Raw genomic sequence first — 25,501 nt, 5'->3', positions numbered from 1 at the left:
CATGTTGATATCAGTTATGCCAGCACCATTTGTTGAATATGCTTTTTGTCTATTTTATATTTTCTTTTTTGTCAAAAATCATGTGTTTCGTGCACAAAACTCAAGTCCAAATGGATCAAAGACCTCAACATAAAGCTAGTATCACTGAACCTCCTAGAAGAGAAAATCGGAAGTTAACTTGAACACATTGGCACAGGAGACTACTTCCTAAATATAACCCCAGTAGCACAGACACTTAGAGAAACCATTAATAAATGGAATCTCCTGAAACTGAAAATCTTCTGTAGAGCAAAGGACACAGTCAACAAGACAAAACAGCATCCTACAGAATTGGAAAATATCTTCACTAACCCCCACATCAGACAGAGGTCTGATCTCCAAAATATACAAAGAACTCAATAAGTTGGTCATCAAGAGAACAAATAGTCCAATAAAGAAATAGAGTACAGACTTAAGCAGAGAACTCTCAACAGAGGAATCTAAAATGGCTGAAAAACACTTAAGGAAATATTAAACATCATTTGTCATCAGAAAAATGCAACTCAAAACAACTCTGAGATTTCATCTTACACCTGTAAGAATGGTCAAGATCAAAAACACTGATGACAACTTATGCTGGAGAGGTTGTGGGGTAAAGGGAACACTCCTGCATTGCTGGTGGAAGCGAAAGCTGGTACAGCCCCTTTGGATATCAGTATGGCAATTCCTCAGAAAATTAGGAAACAACCTTCCTCAAGACCCAGCAGCACCGCTTTTGGGTATATATCCAAAGAATACTCAACTGTGCCACAAGGACATGTGCTCAACTATGTTCATAGCAGCATTGCTTGTTATAGCCAAAACCTGTAAACAACCTAAATGCACCTCAACTGAAGAATGGATAAGGAAAATATGGTACATTTACACAATAGAGTACTATACAACTGAAAAAAATAATGACATCTTGTAATTTGCAGGCAAATGGATAGAGCTAGAAAATAACACATTGAGTGAGGTAACCCAGACCCAGAAAGACAATTATCACATGTACTCACTCATAAATGGTTTTTAAATATAAAACAAAGAAAACCAGCCTACAATTCACAATCCCAGAGAACCTAGAGAACAATGAGGACTCTAAGAAAGACATACATAGATCTAATCTGCATGGGAAGTAGAAAAAGACAAGATCTCCTGAGTAAATTGAGAGCATGGGGATCATGAGAGGGGGTAGAAGGGGAGGGGGCAGGAAGAGAGGGGAATAAAAAAAATATAGCTTAATAAAAACAATAAAAAAAACCAAAATGACATCAAACTTTATAGTTGAAGCAAAACAGTTCCACACTGGTATTTTTTTCTTTTGTTCTCTTTTCTGCTTCTGCTTCTGCTTCTGCTTCTGCTTCTGCTTCTGCTTCTGCTTCTGCTTCTGCTTCTTCTTCTTTCACAAGGTGAGGGAAGAAGAGTTTTCTGTTTTAAATGGATCTCAAACAAAATAAGACAGCTTGGAAAGGTCTTCAGAGAGAAATCTCTCATGAAACAAACCAACCCTTAAATATTCTGGGATGTTTAGATTACTGTGAAGGCTTCACTACTTTATTGTACTTCAAGTATATGAGAATATATAGTTTAAACCAAACTAAAATTTATTGATGAAAACATTGCCTTTGCCTTCTTTTGAAACTGTGAAACTAAAGTGTATGGAATAGCAATGTTTGGAATCCCCTTGCTCTGTGCAAAGTTTTGGTGTTTTAAAGATGAATAAAGTTTGCAAATATCTTAAGCAGGTAGAACATACAGTCAAAAACTCTAAACACAACATTAGAATTCCAGATTCAGCAATGAATCCAAAACGTATCTTGTCTTGAGCAAGCTGGGGTTATTGTAATGTAACTTCCTATAAAAGTCCAAAGACTTTTGTGCTTTGAAAATGATACGGGAGAAAACCATTTTTCAACAACAGCAAGACTAATTTAATGAATTTAAAATGTAACTGTAAAATTATTTTAGAGTCTTACTTAAAATTATAATAAAATTCTAAAATTCATAAGAATATTCAATAAATACCAGTACAAAGTATATGAATAAAATTAAAAATTTTTGAAAGAAAGTAAAGTAGTATTATTGAAAGCAAAGGGGTGCATAGTCTCATGAAAATTTAGTGATGGAGAAAAGGTGACATTTGTGGATTCATGGTGATTTCTCTCAAATCCTTAAGGTGTTTTGTATAACTAGATAAGGTGATTAGTACTTTAAACGGGCTTCTAAATCGCAAGAGGTAGGAAGTTGTTTTCTTTAATACAACGACAAAAAAAGAGGAAACCCTGACTGCTCTTAGGGATGGAGAGGGAGGAGGAGAGGGAGTGGGGGGAGTGGGAGGGTGTTGGGAGGGGGGCGGAAATGGAAACTTATAATTTAATAAACTTTGAAAAAAAATAAAAATAAATAAAAAAAAGAGAGCCACTCAAAGCAGAATAGTGAATCCAAAATTACCCATAGGTACTTAAAATCCACCAGGAACAGAGGTTCCATTCTGAGAGAGGAGGCTTGGCATTATTGAAGTGAGCAAGGAACACCATCACTAGAACAGGTTCTACTGACTCAAAAATAAAAACACATCTCCTAAATTTCTGAAAGTCTTTCCTTCCACATATAAAGATTTAATCCACGAGTAATATGTAGGGAAATTTCTTCATGACTTCAAAGAAAAACTTTGTCCACAAGATACACATATCATAGTGAAAAATACCACCTTAAGTGTATCAAATTGAAAACAAAGTACATCAAGTAATACCACAAAATATTAAGCAGGAAACTATTAACAGTGGAGGATACCTTTATAGAGATTAATATGCCAAGTGGTCCTGCTGCAGCTGTGGTCTGTGTTGTCCTCCATGGCCCGTGTTACCACAAGGAATCATAGGAACCATGAGTGTTGAAATCCGAGGGACTGGCTGAGTCACCGCTCCCTCATTGGCCCTGAGCGATCTGGCCCCACCCTTCACTGGACACTGCAGCTGTAGATCTGGCCCCACCCCTCACTCCTGGAGTGGGAGAGCTAGCTCTGCCCCTTATCGAGGGGGCTGGTCTCAGTGGCCCAGATCAGCATCTCAGTTTCCACCCGGATCCACATCCTGGGCCTTGTGCTGGCCCATCCTCGCATTTACCCTAGCCACATCCTGCTGGAGCATGTGAAGGGACTTGTCCTGGGGAACGACAGATTGAGAATCTCCATGACCAGGAGCAACATCAGGATATCTGCGGGGATCTTCGCTGCCAATACTTGGACGACGTGAATGGCTGTGAGCTTATCTTCTGGGGGGCGGGAACCTGAATTGTCTTGCGATTCTCCGCAGTGCCGAGGGTTCCACTCTGCGTACTCTCACTTTTCCTAAGGAATCTGGTATTGCCTGTCACCAGGAACGGGGTTCACAGCTTGTCTAATGTAGCGTCTGCTTTGTCCCGCAAAGAAAACACCACACTGGACTCTTCCCAAGGCAGTTTAATCAGGAACCTAGAATAATCTTCTGACCCTGGAGAAAGCCAACCCACAGCTAAAATAGCCCCTGGGTAGCCAACCCCAGCATGCTACGTGGGAAATGCAGATAGGTCCAGAAACGCGGAAGCAAGCCAGATCCTTAGCCTTAGCCATGTATGAAGTTATTTACAACCTAGAGCCCTCACCACTGGGGGGTAGGGGGGAAGGGGTGGGAGGGTGGAAGGCAGAAGCCAGCGCCATCTTTAAGGTGTGGCACAAAGCAGCTCACTACAGTCTAACAGCCTCACAAGGACATGATAGCCAACACTCAGGTCTCACTCGCAGAGAAGAAAGGTGGTTTGTGTTATTTTGTTTTATTTTAATTAATTTAGGGGGAGATCTTTTTTTTTTTGAGGGACCCTACAAGGGTGAGGGGTGGATATAGAGGGACTGGGAGGTATATAGGATTGGAATGCAAGATGTAAAATTCCCCAAAACATCAATAAAGAATTGTGTCATAAATTAGATATGGGGCCTTAAGGGAGCTGTTAGGTTAGGAACACTTTCTGATGGGACTAGGTGTCCTTAGTAAAGGGCCTGGCAGAGGGAGTTTCTCCTCTTTGTCTTGTGCTCTATGAGGACTCAGCTTTCTTCCCTCCAGAGTATGTGGCATCAGGTGACATCTTCAAGCGGGGTGCAGACATCACTGGACAATAGAGCCCACTGGAACTTTGACATTAGCCATTCAGTCTTCGGAACCATGACTTACATATTTTTGTTCCATGTAGATATCCAGTCTGTGGTCTATATCAGAGAAAGATAGAATGGAGTAAGATGTAGATATTATATGTGCTCCTCTCTCTCTCTCTCTCTCTCTCTCTCTCTCTCTCTCTCTCTCTCTGTGTGTGTGTGTGTGTGTGTTTCATGATGAAATAGAATAAAATGAATTTGACAGTGAATGAGAGGTGAGTAGGAGGCTGAATAAATAGGAGAAACTGCACAGCAGGGCCTCACTACGCCGTGGAAGCTGATTCAGGAGGACACAGTGATCCGGTAGCGCCTGGTTTCCTCATCACAGGGGTGCACGCAAGGCCCTGGTGGACTTCACACCTTGGGAGAAATTGGATCTCTCCCCAAAAGACGGAAACAAACTGACAGGCGTGCTGTGCAGGCATCAGTCGGGTGATTTGGATGAGAAGGCCTTGAGCAGGCTCAGAGCCGCGGTCCTCTCGTAGCGCTTCTGTGAAACACACCTGGGCTTGCTTCCTGGGAAACCGAAAGACAGAGGCAAGCATGGAGCTCAGTGAGAAGAGCCCCTTATCTGAAACGTGGAGCCTGAGTGGATACAAGCAAAAAGTGGATATTAACCAGCCAAACTTTCAGGATTTTAGGAATCAATATCTCCTGGTAAAAGGGAAACCATCAATCACCCCCAAAGGAGTCAATAAATAATTAAGGGCATTGGACCTGTTTCCAAGGTGATGTGTGCTTGGGAGACACACATTTCTGGCAGCTGTGTAGCTGAGGGCTCTTGTGTTTTAACCCAGTTTGGTGAACCAGTAGACAGATTCACATATGAAGGCTCGTTTCAGCCTAGACTCAAAGGGGCCAGTGAGTCGACAGGAAGCACAAATGAGGGCATAAACAGAAGCAAGCCACTCCTCTTCCCAGGAGAGGTGGCTGTAAGTAAAGGAAGGCAAGCCTCTTTGAATTCAAATACCACACTCTCTTCTATGTTAAACAAAGCCGTCACCACATGCGAGAGACATTAGAATGAAACTTCAGAATTCTCCAGAGCAAAAGGCAGGGTGTTGATCTAGTAATGACATTTAGAAAGACAATGGCTTTAGTCAGAAGTAAATGACACAAGACAGAGAGATTCCAACCACTATGCTCTAGTCCCAGGAACATTGAGAGACCTCCACAAAAGTACAATGTTCAGAAAATAATAGTGTATTCTAGTTCACAGAAAACATTATTTTGTAACTTGCTTGATTTGAGCTACTTGGGGGAAACCCGAGTTTGGAAAAGTATTCTACGAGGGATGTGAAGCGGCCATGACAAGAGAGCTAGGAACCAACAACTGCTTCCCGTTGTGGACAAGTTTACTGGGGAACTACTCTCTCACTCTCTCCTGTCATCCATTCATCCCTGATGTTGCAGCTTTTCTTATTCATATTCTGAGGTTTTGTGACGGCTCTAGTCTCAGAATGACGTGTCTCTGGACCCGCTCTAGTCTCAGAATGACGTGTCTCTGGACCCGCTCTAGTCTCAGAATGACGTGTCTCTGGACCCCGAGCTTCCCAGGAGCCCTTTGTCAGGCTCACGCCACTGAACGGTCTTGCTTTGCGACTTTTGTTGATGGATCAGTTTGTTTGTTTATATCTTTATATTTATTTCATTTTGTGTGTATGCCTCTTTGGCCTGCATATATGTATGTGTCCACGTGCATGCCTGTTCCAGGACGAGGTCAGAAGAAGGCAGCATACATCATGGAACTGGAGTTACGGATGGCTGTGAGCTACCACGTCAGTACTGGAAACAGAACCAGGATCCTCTGGAAGAACAAGTGCTCTTAACTGCTGAGCCATCTCTGGAGCTCCCAGTGAGACTTGTTAAAAGGTAATTAACCTCATAGTTGCAAAGACGAAGTTACTACAGTGGTCTATGTAATAAGTGTGTACATGATTTCCTTGATTCCCAGTGAGTGCCCTGCATGGGGCACTGCAACTGATAACTTAGAAAAGAGGATGTTTAGCTTTCAGCAGACAGCACAGGCAGTGGAAGAATTTGTGTGTGAGGGAACTCGAGACTCAATAGCACACCGACTCTTAGCATCTTCGAGTCCTATTAAGCCAAGCCAAGAATTTGAAAGCGAGACAGGATGGGTATGTGGGAAGGGTTTGGAGGGAAGAAAGGGAAAGGGGAAATCATCTAATCATGCTATGCTTTGAAAAATAAGAGAAAACAATTCTAGGAGGATGTCTCTGCAGCTCCCTCCCTGGACTATGTTCCACAGTGCTCACTGAGCACAGTAATGCCCAGTTCCATTTTCATGAATATGAATTGTGAATCCTAGGAAGATCCGTTCCCACTCTTGCTACCTCCTCTTAACTTTGGGGAATAGATTTTCCACCAAGAGAGAAGAGATAGGGTAAGATCTCGGGGTTGTGAATAAACAAGGAAACGGCGGAGTGAGTTCAAGAGCACCGTAATTCTCGACCGCCTTGGGAACCCTCTTCCGGAGCAAAGCGTTGACTCGTTCAGCACAGTTCCCATCTTTTTGTACATCTGGTTCACATCTGCCATAGACTGTTTAAAGTTCTGTTTGTGTATATTAGAAAATCAATAACTAATGTTCAATCTAAGTTCAGACAACCCACTTAGAAGACCATCATTAATGGCAAGTAATACCCTACCTATCATTTTGGAGCAATGCTTAAGATTCTCAATACAATTGGAAAATTTTGAACAACCTTTAGAAATTAAACGGGGTATTTATTTCTTTATTCATTTCTGCTATGGTTGTATGCGATTTATTTATTTATTCCTTCCATTGGGACAGAGACTAGGCACATCTTTCTAGCTATCCCTAAAACTAATTCGCAAAGGCCTTCCTGTGGGATGAACCTTTGCGATCATAGCGCAAAAAACACTTCAACCTAAATCTTCGGGAGACTAGCTTTCTATCGATCCCTCAAAGAATGTTAAACAACAGCACCTGGCATCTTCAGTCAAGAGATTAATCTGCTGTCCTTGTTTACAGCTCCTGACCTCTGGACTATGACATGATTCCTCCTGTACCCAAGAGGCCACCCCTGCTTTCTCAGGCTCCTGGAGAACTGAGTGGGCTGGAAAGCCGACCGGCCTATTGTTCTACTTGGTTTTGATCAACTCGACAAAGGCTGGAATTATCAGGGGAAAGAGGAGCTCAGTTGAGAAAATGCTTCCATCAGATTGGCCCTTGGGCAACTCGATTGGTTAGTGATGGATGTGGGAGAGCCCAGGGCATTTGAGGTGATATCGCTTTTGTCAGGTGGACCTTAGTTGTAAAAAAAAGTGGGCGGAACAAGTCTCGAGGAGCAAGGTTGTAAGTATCACTACTCTGTGGTCTCTGTTTCAGTTCCTGCCTCCACGGTCCTTCCCTGACTGCATTCTCTGACTTTGCTCAGTGCTGGACTGTGACCTGGGAGATGAAAGAAATCCTTTCCTTCACAAGTTGCTTTTGGCCATGCCGTATATCCCAGCAACAGAAAGAAAATGAACACACCTCTCCTCCAAGCTCATTTTGATCTCTGCTCCAAACAGCGTCACCTGCAATCTTGACATAGTCTTTGGTTCTGATCAAGGTCCTACAAAGTCTAGAATTTAGAAGACCTGCTCCAATCCTTTATGTGTTCAAAAATAGGAATAGAAAATGCCCCTAAGAAGAATACTGTTGTATAACACTTAACTTTTAGAATTTGTTTCCATTTTTGGAAATAGTTGTTTATATGGAAACTGAGTACTTAAAATTATCAGTTTGAGTGAATAATGTTAGCACTCTGTAAGGAAACCATCTTCTATAATTGCCAGAGAACTGATTATCCCTGCTCCTCCCACAACATCTGTCTGTCTGTCTGTCTGTCTGTCTCTCTCTCTCTCTCTCTCTCTCTCTACACACACACACACACACACACACACACACTCATATATATGTACACACACACACACACACATATATATACACACACAAACATATGTGTAGGTATGTATATGTATAAATACGTATGTACCTACGCAGTAAATGCGTACACACAGAGACCATAATACAGTTACTGAACCTGTGACATTATTTGAAATGAAGTTAGTGTTTGAAGAGATGCCTGCAAAGGCCCCCAGACCTTAGCACCACTGCTGCCATGATGGAAGTACCATTCAGGCCTTGGATCCCAGCATGTAGGCAGCAACAGCAGCCAAAACAAGAACAAAGACCTAATCTGTCCAAGCCCACAGTTCTAGGAAAGTCCCTTAAAGTACTAACCTTGTCTTTGGTTCTGTAGTTCTGCTTCTGTCTAACTGCTTTTGCTAACTGAGGTGTGCCAGCCCAGGATATATATGGTTTGTGTGTTTAAAAGTTCACATGAGTAAGGCTCGGAACTGCAATTTGTGTCCCAAACACCTAGTGTAGTTGTCAGCTGGCTAATAAAGACTTTCTACGGCCTGAACCCATGGTGGATACCTCACAATATATTGGCATTGTAAAGGGTGGAAACGTATGATATAGAGATTGCTTATATATGCACATATAGTTTCATATTCCTACTACATATATGCTAGTGTATATATGCATGTCCTTCTGTTTGTGTATGTAAAGAACTCCAGTGTATAGTCATATTTTCCTGTACCTACTATTTTCTGTACACTAGGAGGTGAAGATGTAGAACCTATGCTGTTGGTGGGAAGACAGGCTGGTGCCGTCATTGTGAAGAAGACAGAGAATGTCCCTCAAAATGCAAAGACACCTCTGCCATGGCTGCAGGAACCTGACTGCTGAGAATAGCGAGTCCCCTGTTACTCTACCTGGCCAAGTCCGGCTCCAATACTAGGATCAACTGGTCCAGGTCAGGTTTACTGGACAGGCTGCTCCCTGGCCCTACACAAAGCCAACATAGCTGCCTGCAAGACCAAAGTGATAGCATCAAATGGTCCCACAGCTTAGACTTGAATAAGTACGTCTTGTGCTACAGACACTTTTTGATGGCCCAAAGGACTTTGGGAGTTGACAGCTCTAACTGAGGCCATTCTAATTTGTCTTTGCTCTGTAATCTCATGAAATTTGCAAGTAGTGAGATAGCACAGAGCAAGGGATCTGGGACTAATTTTTGGCTTTTCTTGGAAACATCTGCATGATTTGGGGCAAGCTATTTAGCCTGGCTGGACTTCAGGTCCCAGCATTGCTTCAAAGAGTTGTTATCAAGCCTAAACAAAATGAGTATAAAATTGCTCAGAACTTTCTGTATTGGTTGGTAGGAACATTTCTTCTTCAAAACTGTGCCTTTTATAGGAATAAACCCTCTTCAGCTACAGGAAAAAACAGATCGTTTTATTTTTATAGACTTTGCTACCTGGTCAACAACCCAGACACTCCACTAATGTTTATTGGATTAGTACAAGGCGAGCATAAAACTCTAAAGCTGGACTGTACAAGCTGGAGTCTACAGAAGCCAGGGGTTTCTGGTTCATTCTGGATTGTGGCCCAAGAAAGTCACACTGGAACTGTATAGGGAACTTTGTGAAAATGTCTTCCCCGTGGGCCGTGCATTTTTAAAATAGGTGATTGTGTGGAGTTGCTTCCTGATGACGTGCTGAATGGCAGCGAGGGGTTTCTGCTTCCAAAGAAGAGTCCACTCTTGCTAGGAAGAGCTGCGAGCACCGGCCAGAGGAAGCCGTGCAGGGCTTAAAGAGGGAGGCATTGGTAAAATCAGCTGGAGGTCCTGGCAGGCACCTGCAAAAACAGTGCTGGGGCTTTGTTCCGAAATCAATTACTCTGTTTATCCAGAACATAGACTATGGACAGTAACACAGCAACATTGACACTGATACACATGTGTGGACACCATAGACAAACTTGATCTTAGTCAAGAGCCAAGAAGCAATAAATACAAGCACACATACACACATACACAAGTGCACAGATATACATACAGATATAAGCACACCCTGATGTACATGCGCAAACGTATGAATACACATATAGACATGCATGGGTACACAGACGTGCATGTGTACACCTTATTGTGCACACGGACCTAAACTCACGTGCAGAACACATGAGTTTATATGCACAGAGGCACATGGAACAGCTTTCTTAGCAACGGGATTATGTATTTTGATTATATCCACAAGTCAAAGTCTGCACAAATGCCTGTCACTCAATATTTGCTTGACATTTACCAGAGACTCTTAAATAAGAGCATAGGTTATTGTCCTTTCTCCCCTAAACAAGTCCGTCTCCTCGCTCTGATTCCAGAGTAGGGAGGCACTGGGTTGACCTTATGCCCCTCTTTTAGAAAAGCTGGCTTGATTCACCAAAGAATTGCTCAAGTTCACCCCTCTTAGCCCAATTTACAGGCAGAATTGGAGTGGAAGGTCACATTTTTCCAAACTTAGAACCTTGTTTGAAAGCAAAGCTTCCTGAACCACAAGATGAAAGAAATACACACACACACAGCTTCTTGTGACGAAGGCTCTTTGGACATTAAATAGCTTATTAAATAGCACTTTGATGGATTACAGTAAGTGTAAATAAATTAGAAACATATGGACTGGGTTTCATTGAAGCATGGGTGGATTTGGTTCACAAGAAAAATGACTGTAACATAACAAACAAACAAACACAACCTTAGAAACCCCTCACATGACTGAGGAGTATCTGTGGTCAGTTGCAGCTTCCATAAAGCTAAATTATCAGGCAATGGGAGAAAGCAAGTCATTTTCTTGATGATGATTCAATATGGATGCTTGTGAGTGGAGATTTCACTAACCTCATTGTTCTCCTTTGAAGACACCACATGGTTACCGTCCAGTTCGTCTGGCACAGCCTGATTCTCCGGCTGAAAAAAATGCATCACTTTCTCTGGGTCTTTTAAAGCAGACACGTCCATCATCTCCGGTAACGCTCTCACAGATGACTGAATTGGAATCCTTTTTGGAAAGACTGTGCTGCTTACCCTGCTTAGAGCTGCATTTTATAAAATCAAAGAGAAGGGCGAGTGGTTCAGACTGGTGGGAATCCAGGCCTGTTCTTGCAGAGTTGAGAATCCTCCGACAAGCCTACCTGTTTCCAAGACAGAATAGTGGAGAGCCAGTGTGGAAAGCAGCGATGTGGTTCGTAACTAATGGTGGAACTAGCCTGAGGCTCGCTTGCCTTGCCAGTGGCGACTTCTCATGGGGACCAAACTCTTGTTCTGTCTAAGTAGCTTTCTGCACAGTGCTTGCTTCACAAGTGTTGTTCTGTGGAGCTGAAAACAGGTAGAGGGGGAAAAAACTTTATGACATCAGGGCAGCTATTCCTATTAACTCCCATTGTTTCCTCTTGGTCCATTCTTCGCTGTCAAGTGTGATGGTTTCTTCCTATTCCTCGCCTTCTCTAATTTTCACAGAATTCTGGTGTAGACAGAGACATCTCCTTCTTTCTCTCCCGGAGCTCCTGGAAGCCTTCAAGAATCACCTTCTCAGTCTGTTGTGACTTGGGACCCCACAGAAGAGGAGTAACTTAGAAAACTCCATGCCAGTTGTCAGCCTTTTCCTTGGGGTCCCCAGCACGAATGACCTACCATAGGTCTGGGGATTCATATGTATATGCTATTGGCTGTAAATGCAAAGAGACCACAGGGAGACAACTAGTGACTTCTTTCAATAGACTCTAACGCTAGGTAGTATTGCTCTTTCATTTCAAAATAAAGCAAAGCACCTGCTTGCTACATCATTGCCAGCTGTGCAGGCTCCTCCTGTGCCCACGTTGCTGAGAGGCATATACGGGATGGGAACTGATCCTCTCCCTCCTGGCTGTGAACCTATAGCAGATGGAAGAAAGCCTCCACTCCACTCTCAGTTCTAGCCACCTGAGGCCTTAGCGGGGCTGCAGAGGAAACCCACACAAGTCTCAAGCCTCTCACTCACTCCATGCGCTCCCTTGTTCTCGGGGAGATTTGTACGAAAGGCCCCACACTCCCTGTGAAACTTGGTGATGGTTTCTTTGGGAGGCTCTGAGCATTCAGAAGATGATGTTCAGGGCCTGGTGTGGACATGTTCATTTATCCTAACTTCCTCTGGCATCCACTCAGCACCAGCCGAGAGCCGAGAGCATGACCAGAGCGGTCCTTGCTTACAGCTGTCAACTCAGATGTTACAGAGCTCTTATGGAAAGGTCGTGTGGTTTTCCTATGAAGAGAAGAAAATAAAAGCCTCTTTTTCCTTCATTTGAAAGAAAGGTCAAGTTGACAATTTGAGAATATTAAAAGTCTTTTCTCAAAGAATGTTTCCATCCCTCTTGGAAATTTGAACTAATCGTTTCCTTATATTCGATGGCACTTTACAGTTTATAAACACCTTCTATTTTTGTCACATGATAATATCATTTAGTCCACAATTCCCACTAATGGTTTCCTAGTGTGGCTGTGTTCCTTGGTTTTTCCCGAGCTCATCAGGTCCGAAGAGCGACATCTGAATAGCCACCACAAGGGCTCTTGAAAGTGGCCAAAACTTGAAAACAGAACATCAGTTCCCACAGGAATCACCCTTGTGAGGCAGAAGTAGCGAAGTTAGTACTTAGCTTTGATGTTGGAGCACTTAGCAACTGAATAAAAAAAATAGCAAGCAAGCCTTGTTTGAAGCTCCATTTTCACATTTGGAAAGTGAAGAGTCTACTGTCTAAACCCCAGGGCTGTCATGAGAAGAAAGGGGACATGCACATGAAGCCACCTTGGGAACTGCTCCAGGCTCTGGGCTGCACTCCTGTATTTCCTCTGTGGATACTGACTGTGAATGGTCAAGAGGACCAGTGAATGTAGGGTGGTATAACTATGGAGTCATCACAACACACACAAGGCTCGGTGTATGAAGGGCTATGCTGTAGTTACTGATGTGCATGCCTTTGAATTGCTGAATGTTAAGTCTTAAAAAGAGCCCACAATGAAATTCTTAACCTTACCCCTAAATAAGCATCCTGCCCCTTGGAAAACAGCACCACTGTTATCCAAGCTGTAAATAGGGAAAAAGACACTGAAAACTTTTCCTTTGACTTCAAGATCTAAGCCATCCTGTCAAATCTAGTTCCAAACACCATGCAAATGTAAAATGACATTCTTTCTGCTCCTGGATGTTTTGAGTTTCTGTCTACTGCTCAGACAGGGTAGACACAGACTTTAAGGAACCTGAGTCTTGCCTTTGGCTCGCATTAGACTTCACAAGCAGTGAGGAGAATGGTGCCTGACATATAGATCACAATCCCGCCATGTTAAGCTTCAGAAAGGACAGATTGGCCTTAATCTGTCCTTCTATAAGTCTTTAAAACATGGAACCATGTTGGTCTAACTAATTAAGGGCTTTAATCCCAACAGGTTGAGCAACAGGAAGAAATGGATGCCATTTTCCTTTCCTTGTTGAGTATAAGATTCTAAGTACCCACCCTCTGAGCACACAGTTCTCCCTGAGGTATCAAGGAGGAAGTTCAACCACCTCTTTTTATGTCTAATGACATCTTGGGTCAATCAAATAATGGGATGTCCTAGGCATCCAAATAAAGGAGGCTGCTGTGCAAGGAGTGTTCATCTGTCTGCTTTTCTCACGGTCTTTATAGTGAAGGCTGTGCAGTGACACACCCTTCATGCTGTTGACCCATATCCAATATGGAGTAACAACATTGTTGAAAATAGTTACATGGACACATTTTCTGGAAAGAGGTGCAAAAGTCATGGTAAGTACAGCCTTAATATCTATAATATCTCCATCTTATAGATCTGTGGTGAAGCGCCAGTGCTTGAAATCAACCCTGGTACAGCACAGATTCTGCAGGGTTTTGCCAGTCATATGTGGCCTCATCTGTGCACACATGAATGCTTGGGGGGAAGATCTATGCCATTTTATCATATCAATAGCTTTGAGAAACTATTGCCAAAAACAGGATTTACAAAATCAAAATCGCTCTACCGCAACATTTCATCTTTCAAGAGAGGCTTCATCCCATACCCCAATCCTGGCCTCCAGGAGCCAGGGTGTCCTACCTTTATCACACCATTTGGAAATGGTAGATAAAAATTCAATGGGACCAGGAGTCCTGTCAAAGATGGGGTGTATTTCAACACCGTGTTCCTTTTTATTGCCGAGTCTCATTCCTTGCAGGAGCCTCCTGGCTGATTGCAACATCACTAGAACTTGTGGGTCAGACAATTTCAGCTAAGACACCAGTACTGTGTAAAGGTATCACTGTTATCACATAAATCCAAACCAGACCTGGCAGAAAAGAAGTCAAGACAGAAGCTAGGAAAAAAGACACACATAGATATCTTACTGAATATGGACTTAGCAATAGAAAAAATTATTTATTATTATTTAGTCAATTTGATAATTATAAACATTCTATTAATTTTCATAATGATATCACTTTTCCAGGATTAGTGAGGTATACATCTTTTTATAGAAAAGAAAGCTGTGGCTGAGGTCAATATAGAAAAACATATGTCTTCATATGAGTTGCATTCTTAGAGTGAAGTGAAGGTTAACATGATGTCATCATGGAGTTCTTACAAAGGTTTCTATCAACTTAGACACTTCTGAATCTGTGATTTATTGCAATTTTTCAAAGTTGATATAAACTCTTCAACTGAATGTAAAGCTGTGCTATATATAAATATATTCATATTTTATATGTACATATGCATATAGTACTTATAGTATATTACTTACTAGATGTACATGTTAATATATGTGTGCAAAGTATATTTGTGTGACTATATAGTATACATATATACTATGTAAATATGTATATGTGCTTTGTTATAAGTATGTATCGTATTTTTGTGTTATACAACTTTATGCTGTATACATATTAAATACATAATTCTATACATTGTGCAAGTAAGCTTCCTATTACTATACCAAAGTGTCTTAAATGACCAACTTAGAGAGCAAAAAGGTTAACTTTGGATCATGGTTTCAGAGGTGTCTTGGTTACTTGTTCTTGCTGCCCATCTGCCTGTCACAGCACAGTAGATCAAGACAAGGGTGCAGAGTAGAAGTTGCTCACTTCCAAGTGGCAGGAAAGCAAAGGAAGATGGGAAGGTGCCAGGATTCTGATAACACCTTTAGGAGAACAACCCTGAGGATCTGTCTTGTTCTATGTAGGCCCCAACTTCTAAAGGTTGCGTCACCTCCTAGTAGAACTATATAGATCAAACCTTCAACATATGGGCGATGAGGGATATTCCAGATACTATCTTATGTATACAAAATATTGCATACATAGAAAAAATGTAAAAGTTATGTGTAGCATATACGATCATGCAGGAGAAGTCTATTTAGTGTTAATGTCTTGGAGAGTAGAAGGGCAGGAGTGAGTGGAAAACAGGAACATTCAAGAATTCTCTATTGTGCTAGGCAGTGGTCACTGCTTTAATGCTAGAACTCAGGAGGCAGAGAGAGGTGGATTTCTACAAGTTTGAGGCCAACCTGGTCTGCAGAGTGAGTTCCAGACTAGACATGGGCTCCTAATGGAAACCTTGTCTAAACACAAACAAAGAAAACGTTTCCCTAATGTAATGAGCAGCAATAAATAAAAAATGCAGGTAAATAAAAAAAGTCCCCAAATTTTGTAGCTTGAGCAGATTAGGGTCTCTGATCCACATATTCAAGAGCCCTAGGTGTCTTGATTTCCAGAACTCCAAACCAGGGTGACTGAAGATGTCTAGGAAACATCACGAAGTAATGCAGCCTTTGGCAGAGACACCCTGTTATTGGCGTACCTTCCTTTGTACTCTTAGGGACTATTTGCCAACTTCCTGTTTGTTAGACAATGTCCTAATTAGTACAGCTAAAAAAAAATTAAACAAGACATGTATTCTACCTATAAATACCTCATCATCTAGGGGGAGGTGCCAATCTATAAAGAGTCAGGCACCATGTGGAGGAATTTGTGAATGGGGATGCCCTGATACACCGTGTGGGAGGAAAGACAGAGGCCTTCAAACTAGGGAGGCATGTGTATCATTTATTCTTTGCACCTGACTCAAAGTCTCTCTCTCTCTCTCTCTCTCTCTCTCTCTCTCTCTCTCTCTCTCTCTCTCTGTGTGTGTGTGTGTGTGTGTGTGTGTGTGCATGTGTGTGCTCTCATGTCCTGAGTATCAGCAACTCTGAGTGCTTAGCTCTATCAACCGTCCCCATTTCAAGGAACTGTGCAGAAGGAATGCAAGATCCGGGTGACTGGCGAGAAGAGCCATGGGATACAGACATCATGACATAATATAGCAGTTGCACACAACGGCTGCTCTTGTGGGCCCAAAACCTGCAGAAGAACAAGCCAGTCAAAATTTTCGCATGAATGGCGAAAGGTCCTGAGGCTCCAGCCCTATAAGAAAAGCTATTGGCAGTTAATGGCTCCGGAGGGAGGAAGAGTAATTCTGTTATGATGACATGGCTGCCGGTGGGTTGCCCACACTCTAGCTGATGGTCTTGCATGCTTGTGCCTATGACTAGCACTAATTGCGCTCAAAGCGTTATTAACCAAAAGTAAATAAAAAGAGGACAGGAAGCTGGGAGGAAGAATGAATCAGGACCTCAAGGGAATTTGAGGGAGGTATTAGTGGTGGGTATTGTTAATGTAAATTGTATAAATATACGAAACTTTCAAAGAATAAGATACATCTTTTAAAAATAGATCCCGATGATATTGGGTATAGATGGTAAAAGAAAGAGGTGGGCTCAGCCGCAGCTGACCGATGTGCCCACAGAGCTATCTCATCTGTACCCTCTACAGACCCCAGTTGTCTAGGTGCTTATGGAAACAAGCAGTCTGTGTTGATGGAGGGAGGCCTGGGTACATCAGCATTGCTTGGTAATATGTGAGCTGCCTGTTGAGGCTGGGAGAAGGGGATCCTCGAGGATGCTTGGAGGCTCATAGGAAAGGTAGTGTGCATCCCATCTGTTCTGCCAACACGTGGAGTCCCCTCAAAACCTCAGGGGTCACAGTTACCTCCGACAAAGCAGTGAACAAGGACAATGTAGAATGGCATTAGAAAGTGTGGTCCCTGTCTTCTGAGAAGCATGGCTAACTTAGTGTCTTCATTGTCACTGCCTTAGTGTGCGGTTTCTGTGATTCTCTTCCACCTCCTTATCATTCACTGCTATGCATCGGAGCCAGCTCCTGTGGCCTTCTTGCTACCCTGGGCTTTATTTAGGCACCATGGTTACAGAAGCCATTTCAAAAAAACTATATTAGTCAAGCTTCCTGGTGTACCTTAGAAGATGTTGCCACTTGCTCCCAATAGAGTCTAGGCTTAAAGAAACAAGCCTGGCTGTGGAAATCGTAAGATTTCAGAAGGAAAAGGGCTCCAATTCCTTGTGTCGGTAACTCAAACTCACTTTAGTTTTCGTTTCCAGACCTGTGAAACATCATTGTTAACTGGTATGCAGCTGTACTTCTGCAGAGATGGTAATCAATGCGAGCGCATCTTGTGAAGCGTAAGTCACTCTTCCGGCAGAGCAGTGACGGCTGGTATAGTACAATCAATCCTTGGCCTGGCCGTGCTTCTTTGAACCAGCACAGCTAAGAGGGAAAACTCCCCGAGGAAGTGATTAGCCTCCACAAGCAAGTCAGAAGCATGCATTCCTCAGATCAGATGTGAGATGTGCTTGCCAATACAGCCAAGACGAACCTCTTACCAGTCTTGATTGACAGCTGGAAAACACGCGCCAGTTGGTGAGAACCGAAACCCTCCATGCTTAGAGCAATCAATCATGAGTTTGTTGTTTTTAAAAATTAGAAATATGGAAAATATTAATTCAATAAATGTTTATAAAAAGACAACTTGTGTTGTCTTTTGTGCTAAAGATTCAGAGAATATGACCCAGTTTCTATTTCCAGGAACACACAAACCCCTGAGGGATGCAGACATGCAAACAGGGACATGGTGGGGTAAGAACTCAGAGAGGACACTGAACGCAATGTTCTGGAGCTGCTGGCTATTGACCAAGACAGAGACTGGGAGGGCTATTCGGTGCTGACAGGAAAGAGACAGCTATCAGGGAGGAAAGGCCCAATCAGTGCTAACTACTGTGTTGTCAGAGAGCAAAGGAATGTCAGGAATTGATGAGGGAGGACACAGTTGTAAAGGTAGGTCAAGAGACAGTGTGGTGGTTTCTATTTTCAATTAAGTGTTTCTCAACCATGTTCAAATAACCTGACATGGTCCCTGTGTACAGGCAGGGGCAGGTGGACATACCTCATGCATGGAACTTACACAGAACCTCATGTCTTCCTTGCTGATACTCAGAACAAACAAAAGTGACTCATAAGAGCCCCTGACACATTTTCACAGGGCCCGTCACATGCCATGGTGTCATGCCTGCCAAGGAGCGTCTGAACTCCGGGAACATCACCCTCATGGCAAACATGTTGATCAGTCTCCTGTAAAGAAACATAAACGTCATACCTAGGGTAGGGGGGCAACCCCTGATCTATGGAGAACTGAGATGTGGTTCTCAGTATTTCTGATCAGTAGTGTGGGCATGCCCTGCAACTCAGAAATGCCCATTACCAAACTTGCTCAACATCTAAGACTCACAAACCCAGACAGCACCCTGCTCTCTGATCTCCATAAAGCGCTCCAGAGGAGCACTAGCCCAGATTCCATAGGACTGTACACCTTGTGAACCACATTCCTTGAACAGAAAACTACCACAGTAGAGTGACCTTGGGCTGCTGGGAATAGGTCCCTGCTCTGGTAAGCCCTGCCATCAGACCTGAGGCTTTGCAGGAAGTCCCTGGAAATAGCCTGGAAGGTGTTTCTTGTTGTCAGTGTTATAACTTTTCTTTCCTACAGTGTCTTTCAGAGTCAGGATGCTATGAGTACCAGGAACTTCTCTTGGATTTCAGGTGACCATGCCTAAACAGCAGAATTTTGGATCACTGTGCTTACTTTTTATAAGTTGTGGTGTCTCTTCTGCAAAAATGGTCGTGGTAATAGAATACTAGGTCCTCTCATTTTTATGAAAATAAAATGACTTTCTTCATGGAAAACACTGAAGTGTTTATAAATGCCACACTTGCCAGTATCAGAACATCATATTGGTGACCGCATGGTTCTGTAAACAGACACTGCTCATTCGTTCCCAGCCATGAAGATATGAATAATCACACAGAAACTATATTAATTACTACACAGTTTGGCCAATAGCTCAGTCATATTTCTAGGTAGCTCTTACATCTTAAACTAACCCGTTTCTATTAATCTATGTATTACCATGAGGTTGTAGCCTACTGGTATGGTTCCAGAAAGGTGTCTTTCTCCTTCAGCAGCTACATGGCATCTCCCTGACTCCACCTACTATCTCTATGTATCTCTATTCAGATTTCCCACCTGACTTTACTCTGCTAAGCCACTGGCTGAAACAAATTTATCCATCAACCAATAAAAGCAACACATATGCAGAAGAGCATCCCACATCATGGTTCAGATGTATCAAACTGCTATTACTGCTGCTTTTCTGTTAATACTCGCACCACCACTGCTGACTACTGCCTTAGTATTGCTGCTGCTGTTACAGCAGTTACTGTAGCAACTCTGTTTGCAATGTGAAATGTCCCCCATGGCTCCCACATTGAATGCTTGGTCTAGTTGGTGGCACTACTATTAGGGACAGAGGATATTTTAGAAATTTTCATCTTAATGGGGGAAATAGGTGTCTGGGGGCATAACTTTGAAGGTTGTAGTTGGAATTTTCTTGGGGCTTCCAACCAGCTCCCAAATAAAGATATGGAGATGACTTATTAATTATGAATGCTTGGCATGCCCCTCTAGTTCTTTTAATTTAATCTTGTTTTGCCTCAAGGCTTTTTACATTTCTTTCATTCTGAATGCCCTACTTCCCACTTTATTTGTGTCTGTCTGTCTGTCTGGCCTCTGGAGTCTCCCTGGCATCTTCTTTTCTTTCTTCCTAAACTCTTTCTCCTACTTACTCTTCCTGCCCAGAAGTCCCACCTATACCTCCTCCTTCGCAATTGGCCATTCATTTTTTTAATTAGATTAATCAGGTGTCTTAGGCAGGCAAAGACAAACAGCAATATACCTTTCCATAGTTAAACAAATATAACACATCTTTACATAGTTAAACAAATGCAACGCATCTTAGCATAGTTAACCAAATATTCCACACATTTTTCATTTCTTCTAAACCTAAAGGAGGGTTTAGCTTTAACATAGTAAGACTATATACAATAAGGACAGTTATCAAATAAGAATTTCATTAACAATATCCAGTCCATTTGCATTTGATAAATTTAGAGAAAATACTCTATCATCTGTCCTATCTTGGTGAAGAAATAAAGAACTGTCCAATCTTATCTTGGAGAAGTTCAGCAGTCTTTTTCCTTTGCATCCTGCTGGTCCAGTTTGTACACTATACTGTCAGTCAAGGCAATGGCAGTTTCTTGTCCAAATGGCCAGCTTTTCCACAATTAAGCAAACTCCATATGAAGGTTCTTTGATGCTCCTCATCCTTTTATGAAGTAGATTGGTACTATCAGGATGAAATGTGTCTTACTGTTAAAATTGTGCAGGAGAATTGTCTGTATTCTGTCAATAATATCTTAAATAAACACTGATTGGCTGGTAGCCAGGTTGGAAGAATAGGCGGGGAAACCAGACAGGAAGTAGAGGTGGGGCAATGAGAACAGGAGTATTCTCAAAGAGGGAAGCTTTTTCCACAGTTCTTCCCAGATCATGGAAGAAGCAAGTTATGACCTGCCCCACTGAAAAAGGTACCAAGCCATGTGGCTAACATATACCAGAATAATGGGCTAATATGAGTTATAAGAGCTAATAAGAAGCTTGAGCTAATGGACCAATCAGTTTATAATTAATATAGATCTCTGTAATTTCTTTGGGGGTTACCAGCTGTGGGAACCAGGCAGGACAGAAACCCCAACAAGCAAGCCCTCAGGTTACATCATGGAAAGCCCTATGATATTAAACATCTTAAATGTTATATTCTGTAGATCTCTGAAGCATTTAAAGATCAAATATCTATGTAAATATATCTATTTAACCTTGAAAATACACCTAATATGACTAGGAGTTTGATTATTTTGGATGACTAACTACCAACCTGCATTTTTAATTATCCTAAACAATTTGTAATAATAGTTACCAAGGTCTAGAACTTCATATTACATTTTTGAATGAGTTGCATAGGTACAATACCTTAATCAAGAGTAGAAACATATATGATATAACAAAAAACCTTAAAATTTTATCAATATACAAAAATCTATAACAATGTCAAATATTTTGAGGTTCCTGGAGGCAGGATCACCATTTCAAACTGAAGTAGAAGTAAGAGCCATTGGCTGGTTGTTTGGCTTGTCTGGTCTTCAGATTGAACCCCATTATCTGTCTCTGCGTTTTTAGTTAACATGCTTCAGAAAAATGGGGATAGAGAGCCATGGGAAAACTAAATTGTTTAAAAATAATTAAGTAAAGTCTTTAAAGAAAGAGTAAAGTAATATTTAAAATAAGCCACATAAAGATGGAAAATTCACAGGGAGTCGGAATCCTGCATGGTGTTTTGTTGACTTTGAATATTTGAATGCTGATGAGCAAATGACATTGGATTGTGGAAGGGACTGCTGAGCTAAACCAGCCTAGATACTTTAGGGGTGTCTTGACTTCAGAGTGGAATTCTGTAAATGTACTGTGTGGAGGGAGAAGTCATGCTTTTATTTCCACAAAAAATAAAAGGTTATAAATTTCTTCCAAATTAATGGAGAGCAGATTTGATTGGGGGAGACCCCATGGGAATCTTGGCTACAGACCTAAAGAAATAAGCCAGAAAAACTCAAAGACAGGTGGAATATGTGCTGATTCCTTGACAGGGGATCAGCTCTGAGACTGGATGAGCCATGATTAATCTACAGAGTCTTAATGACTTATTATGACATGCCATCCTTTCATAAGGTGTTGGAGAGAAGTTTGGTTATACAGTCTAAACAAGCTGATAAAGTTGACAGATGTCTTTTACCTGCTCAAACATAAGATGAAAAATCATCTTTAACTGGCATTGTACAGCATACAGTCCATACTTGTGTTAATGTAGATATGAATGTTACCTTTGAAAGTTTATGTGTTTTCAGAGCAAGAGGAGCAGACATTGATAAAAATGGGTGGCCCAGGTGATCCACCCTTTGAGCATGCCTCGTTTCAGTTTCCTCAGAGTTCTGCTTTCAGAACAACTTCAAGGCTATTATTTAAGATGCTCCAGCCTCACAGACTATTCTATCCAGGACTTTAGATAAGCCTTGTACTTTCCCATTACACAGAGACTGAACATCAGATGTTATAGCTAGTTTTCTCATTACTTGACCCTTATCTCAATTTTATTAGGGTCCTCTGGGGATGTCATTGCCCTCAGGTAACAGAGAACAGTCTAGAGAACACAACACCCACATTCCCAAGAGGTAGGACAGATCGTTTGGGGTCATTTGGTGGGTTATGAATGCTTGTCATCAGTTAGTGTGGATAGGACAAACTAGAGTAGCTACTGGAATTAAAAGTGTACGTCATTGCGGCTCCTTGGATTAAAGGTGTTTGTCATTGCTACCTGGTCTGTAAGGCTGGCCACTGTGGCTGCTTTACTTTTCTGATCCTCAGGCAAGCTTTATTTATTAAAATAAAAATGAAATGCCACTACATTTTCCCTTTTTGTCTAAAATAAAAAGAAGGCTATACCTAAAATAAGAAAGACTATATACAATAAATACAATAACTACATACGATACAGGCAATAAACACACCAACAATATCTAGTTCATTTGCATTTGACAAATTCAGAGAAAATACTCCATATCCTATCTTGGTGATAATTATGATTCTAATGTTATTGCAGATAATGTGACAGCTGCTACCTTTACCGCCATTGCCCCATTCTGCTAAGACAGCCACTATTCCTGTTGCTGCTAGTAGAGACACCTCCTGCCCTGCCACTGTGGCTGCAACCACTGTTGTCACGGCCCCTCTCCCCTGCCCCTCAATCCCATCAGTGCTGCTGATGTTGCTGCTCCTGCTATTACTGTTCCTATCCCAACTCAGGACAATCCCTGCTGATACATTACCACTGCTGCTAGGGCTGCTGTTGCCATTGCCTCTCCAGCCGCCTCTTACTGCTAGATGAATCTGGCCAAGAGACGATTCGGTGGAAGAATGATGCAAAGGAGGCCAGGAAGATGTGCAGAGTCCTTCTTCCAAGGGATATGTTCATGCAAGGTGCAGTCAAGGAATTATTCTTTTAAGTATTAGAAACAAATGGGAGCACCGAAGATGCTCTCTCTAGGAAGATGACCAAGACTGGGTTTCTCGCTCCTTATTTCTCCATCTTCCCTGCTGGCTTTAACAACCCTTGTTCATTCAGGTAAAGAAGAGTATGTTGTTGAGGGGTGTCATGTGTGTCATTTGCAGGTTGTACAGGCTTCCCTGAGTTAATCAGTCTCCTGCTGTGATATGAAAGCCCTTGTCACTCCAGAGCAGTCTCTTGTTTGTGTGCGGTACTATGTTCACCCACCTTTGGTGGATACTGTCGAGATGACACGCGGAGTGAAAAGCAAATGAAAGCAAAAGTTCTTTCCTAACATGCAAGGGGGCACTTCATTTGGAATGACAAAGGAATAATTATCCTAAGGTTATTTTGTGTATAAGTATCTAATAAAAGTAAAATAGCGACATTAAGTTGCAGTTTTCAAAACTCCGTCTGATTTAAATACCATAAGTACATTTATTTTTCTTAAACACCCATAAGGTTGCTTTCCCCACAGAGGCACTTTACCAGCCAGGAAAGGATGAATATTGCTACAGAAACAAACAGACCCCAGTCTGGGAAAGCTGAAACAACCAAGTTCAGTTTTGTTTTCCCACATACTGAACATCTATTTCAAGTTAGTTGAGCATTTCTGATCCATGCCCTGTATATTCTGAGATTTTAACAGCAAAGTCTTCACTGCTTGGCCTGTACCTGGTTGCCATATCAGAGAAATAAATAACTCATCAATTACACACTCACACACACACACACACACCAGCTTTTAAATATTACCACCCATAGTAACACATACCACTTCCTATAAAAGTACAGTTATCAAAGTAATACATAGGGCCATGATGTGTTTACCTTTGTGGAGAGATGAGATGGGAGATACTAACCTAGGTGTGTAGCTGGAAGGGACACCAAAGCATCTACATCTATAATTCCAAAAAATCACATTCATTTTCCCTCCAAGCATCAAATCCTGTCTAAAATACATAGCACTCAAAGTACAAGATTGCTTGGAGAAAATGGAAGATGGGAGGGGAATAAAAAACACAAAATCTCCTAACTTCTCACCATGCATTTCTCCATCACAGTGAAGCAGCTTTGGAGTAAGCTCAATGTAAACCTGTGTGAAAGAGAAGAAAGGAAGCCACACAGAGATATTCTGGAAAGGAGCAGTCTAGATTTCCCCTGGGCATATGTTTTGAAATCTTGTTACCTTGTATCCCCAAAAATGTTCTGAACATATTCTCTGTGGTGGTTTGGATAAGAATGGCCCCCAGTGGTCCATATGTTTGAATCCTCAGTCCCCAGTTGGTGGAACTGTTTAGGGAGGAGTGGGAGGTGTGGTCTTGTGGAGGAGGTGTGTCTCTGAGGGCTGATTCTGAGGCTTTCAAAGCCCATGCCATTCCCAGCTGTCTCTCTCTGCTTCACTGTGCTCCATCGCCATTCCTGCCTGCCTATGTGTTCCCATGCTCCCCAGCATGGCACACTTTAACATACTTTAACTCTCAGAAACTATAAAGTCCAAATAAACACTTTGTTGTATAAGTTGCCTTGGCCATGGTGTCTCTTCACAGCAGTAGAAAAATAACCTCTGGTCCTCATACCTTGTCAGAGCCTCTTTGGTCACTTTACTTCCTTGCTAGTGGTTCCTCTGTGTGGAGAATTTCCTTCTACTTACATCACCCATGTTTAGTGTTGCCTTCTGGACCCCAGGAATCTGAGAGCATTCCCTGCTCTAAGTTGCCCCCTCATCTAAAGTGGGGCTGTATCTCACTTTATGCCTGTATAGATAAGATTCCCTTAAGTGTTGTACTTCTGGTAGCAGACGATCCCAAATAATTCACTCGACCTTTCCCTTTGTGGTTTTTAATGTTAAAGCTCTCACTCCTTGGAGATATAGGCTTCAAAGTTACCAAAGGTCTTTGCTGGTTTCCCTTCAGCTCTATGACAACTTAAGCTGAAGTTTTTAGACTTAAGAGAAAAGCTGCA

The 25,501-nt window shown here is 42.1% G+C and overlaps 1 long non-coding RNA gene across 1 annotated transcript; it reads left to right on the top strand.

Moving 5' to 3' along the window:
- Positions 1–3,032: 3,032 nt before the first annotated feature.
- LOC146893915 (uncharacterized) lies at positions 3,033–11,311 on the top strand. Its single transcript, XR_015002576.2, has 4 exons — positions 3,033–3,278; positions 5,918–6,076; positions 7,221–7,434; positions 7,578–11,311. It is a non-coding gene; the product is annotated as an uncharacterized LOC146893915 (long non-coding RNA).
- The last annotated feature ends 14,190 nt before the right edge of the window (positions 11,312–25,501 follow it).

The sequence above is a fragment of the Myodes glareolus genome, chromosome 8 (assembly GCF_982192425.1).
Source record: "Myodes glareolus chromosome 8, mMyoGla1.1, whole genome shotgun sequence".
Lineage (NCBI taxonomy): Eukaryota > Metazoa > Chordata > Mammalia > Rodentia > Cricetidae > Myodes > Myodes glareolus.
Note: the sequence above shows the minus strand (reverse complement) of the source record. Positions and strands in the feature narration are given on the sequence as shown.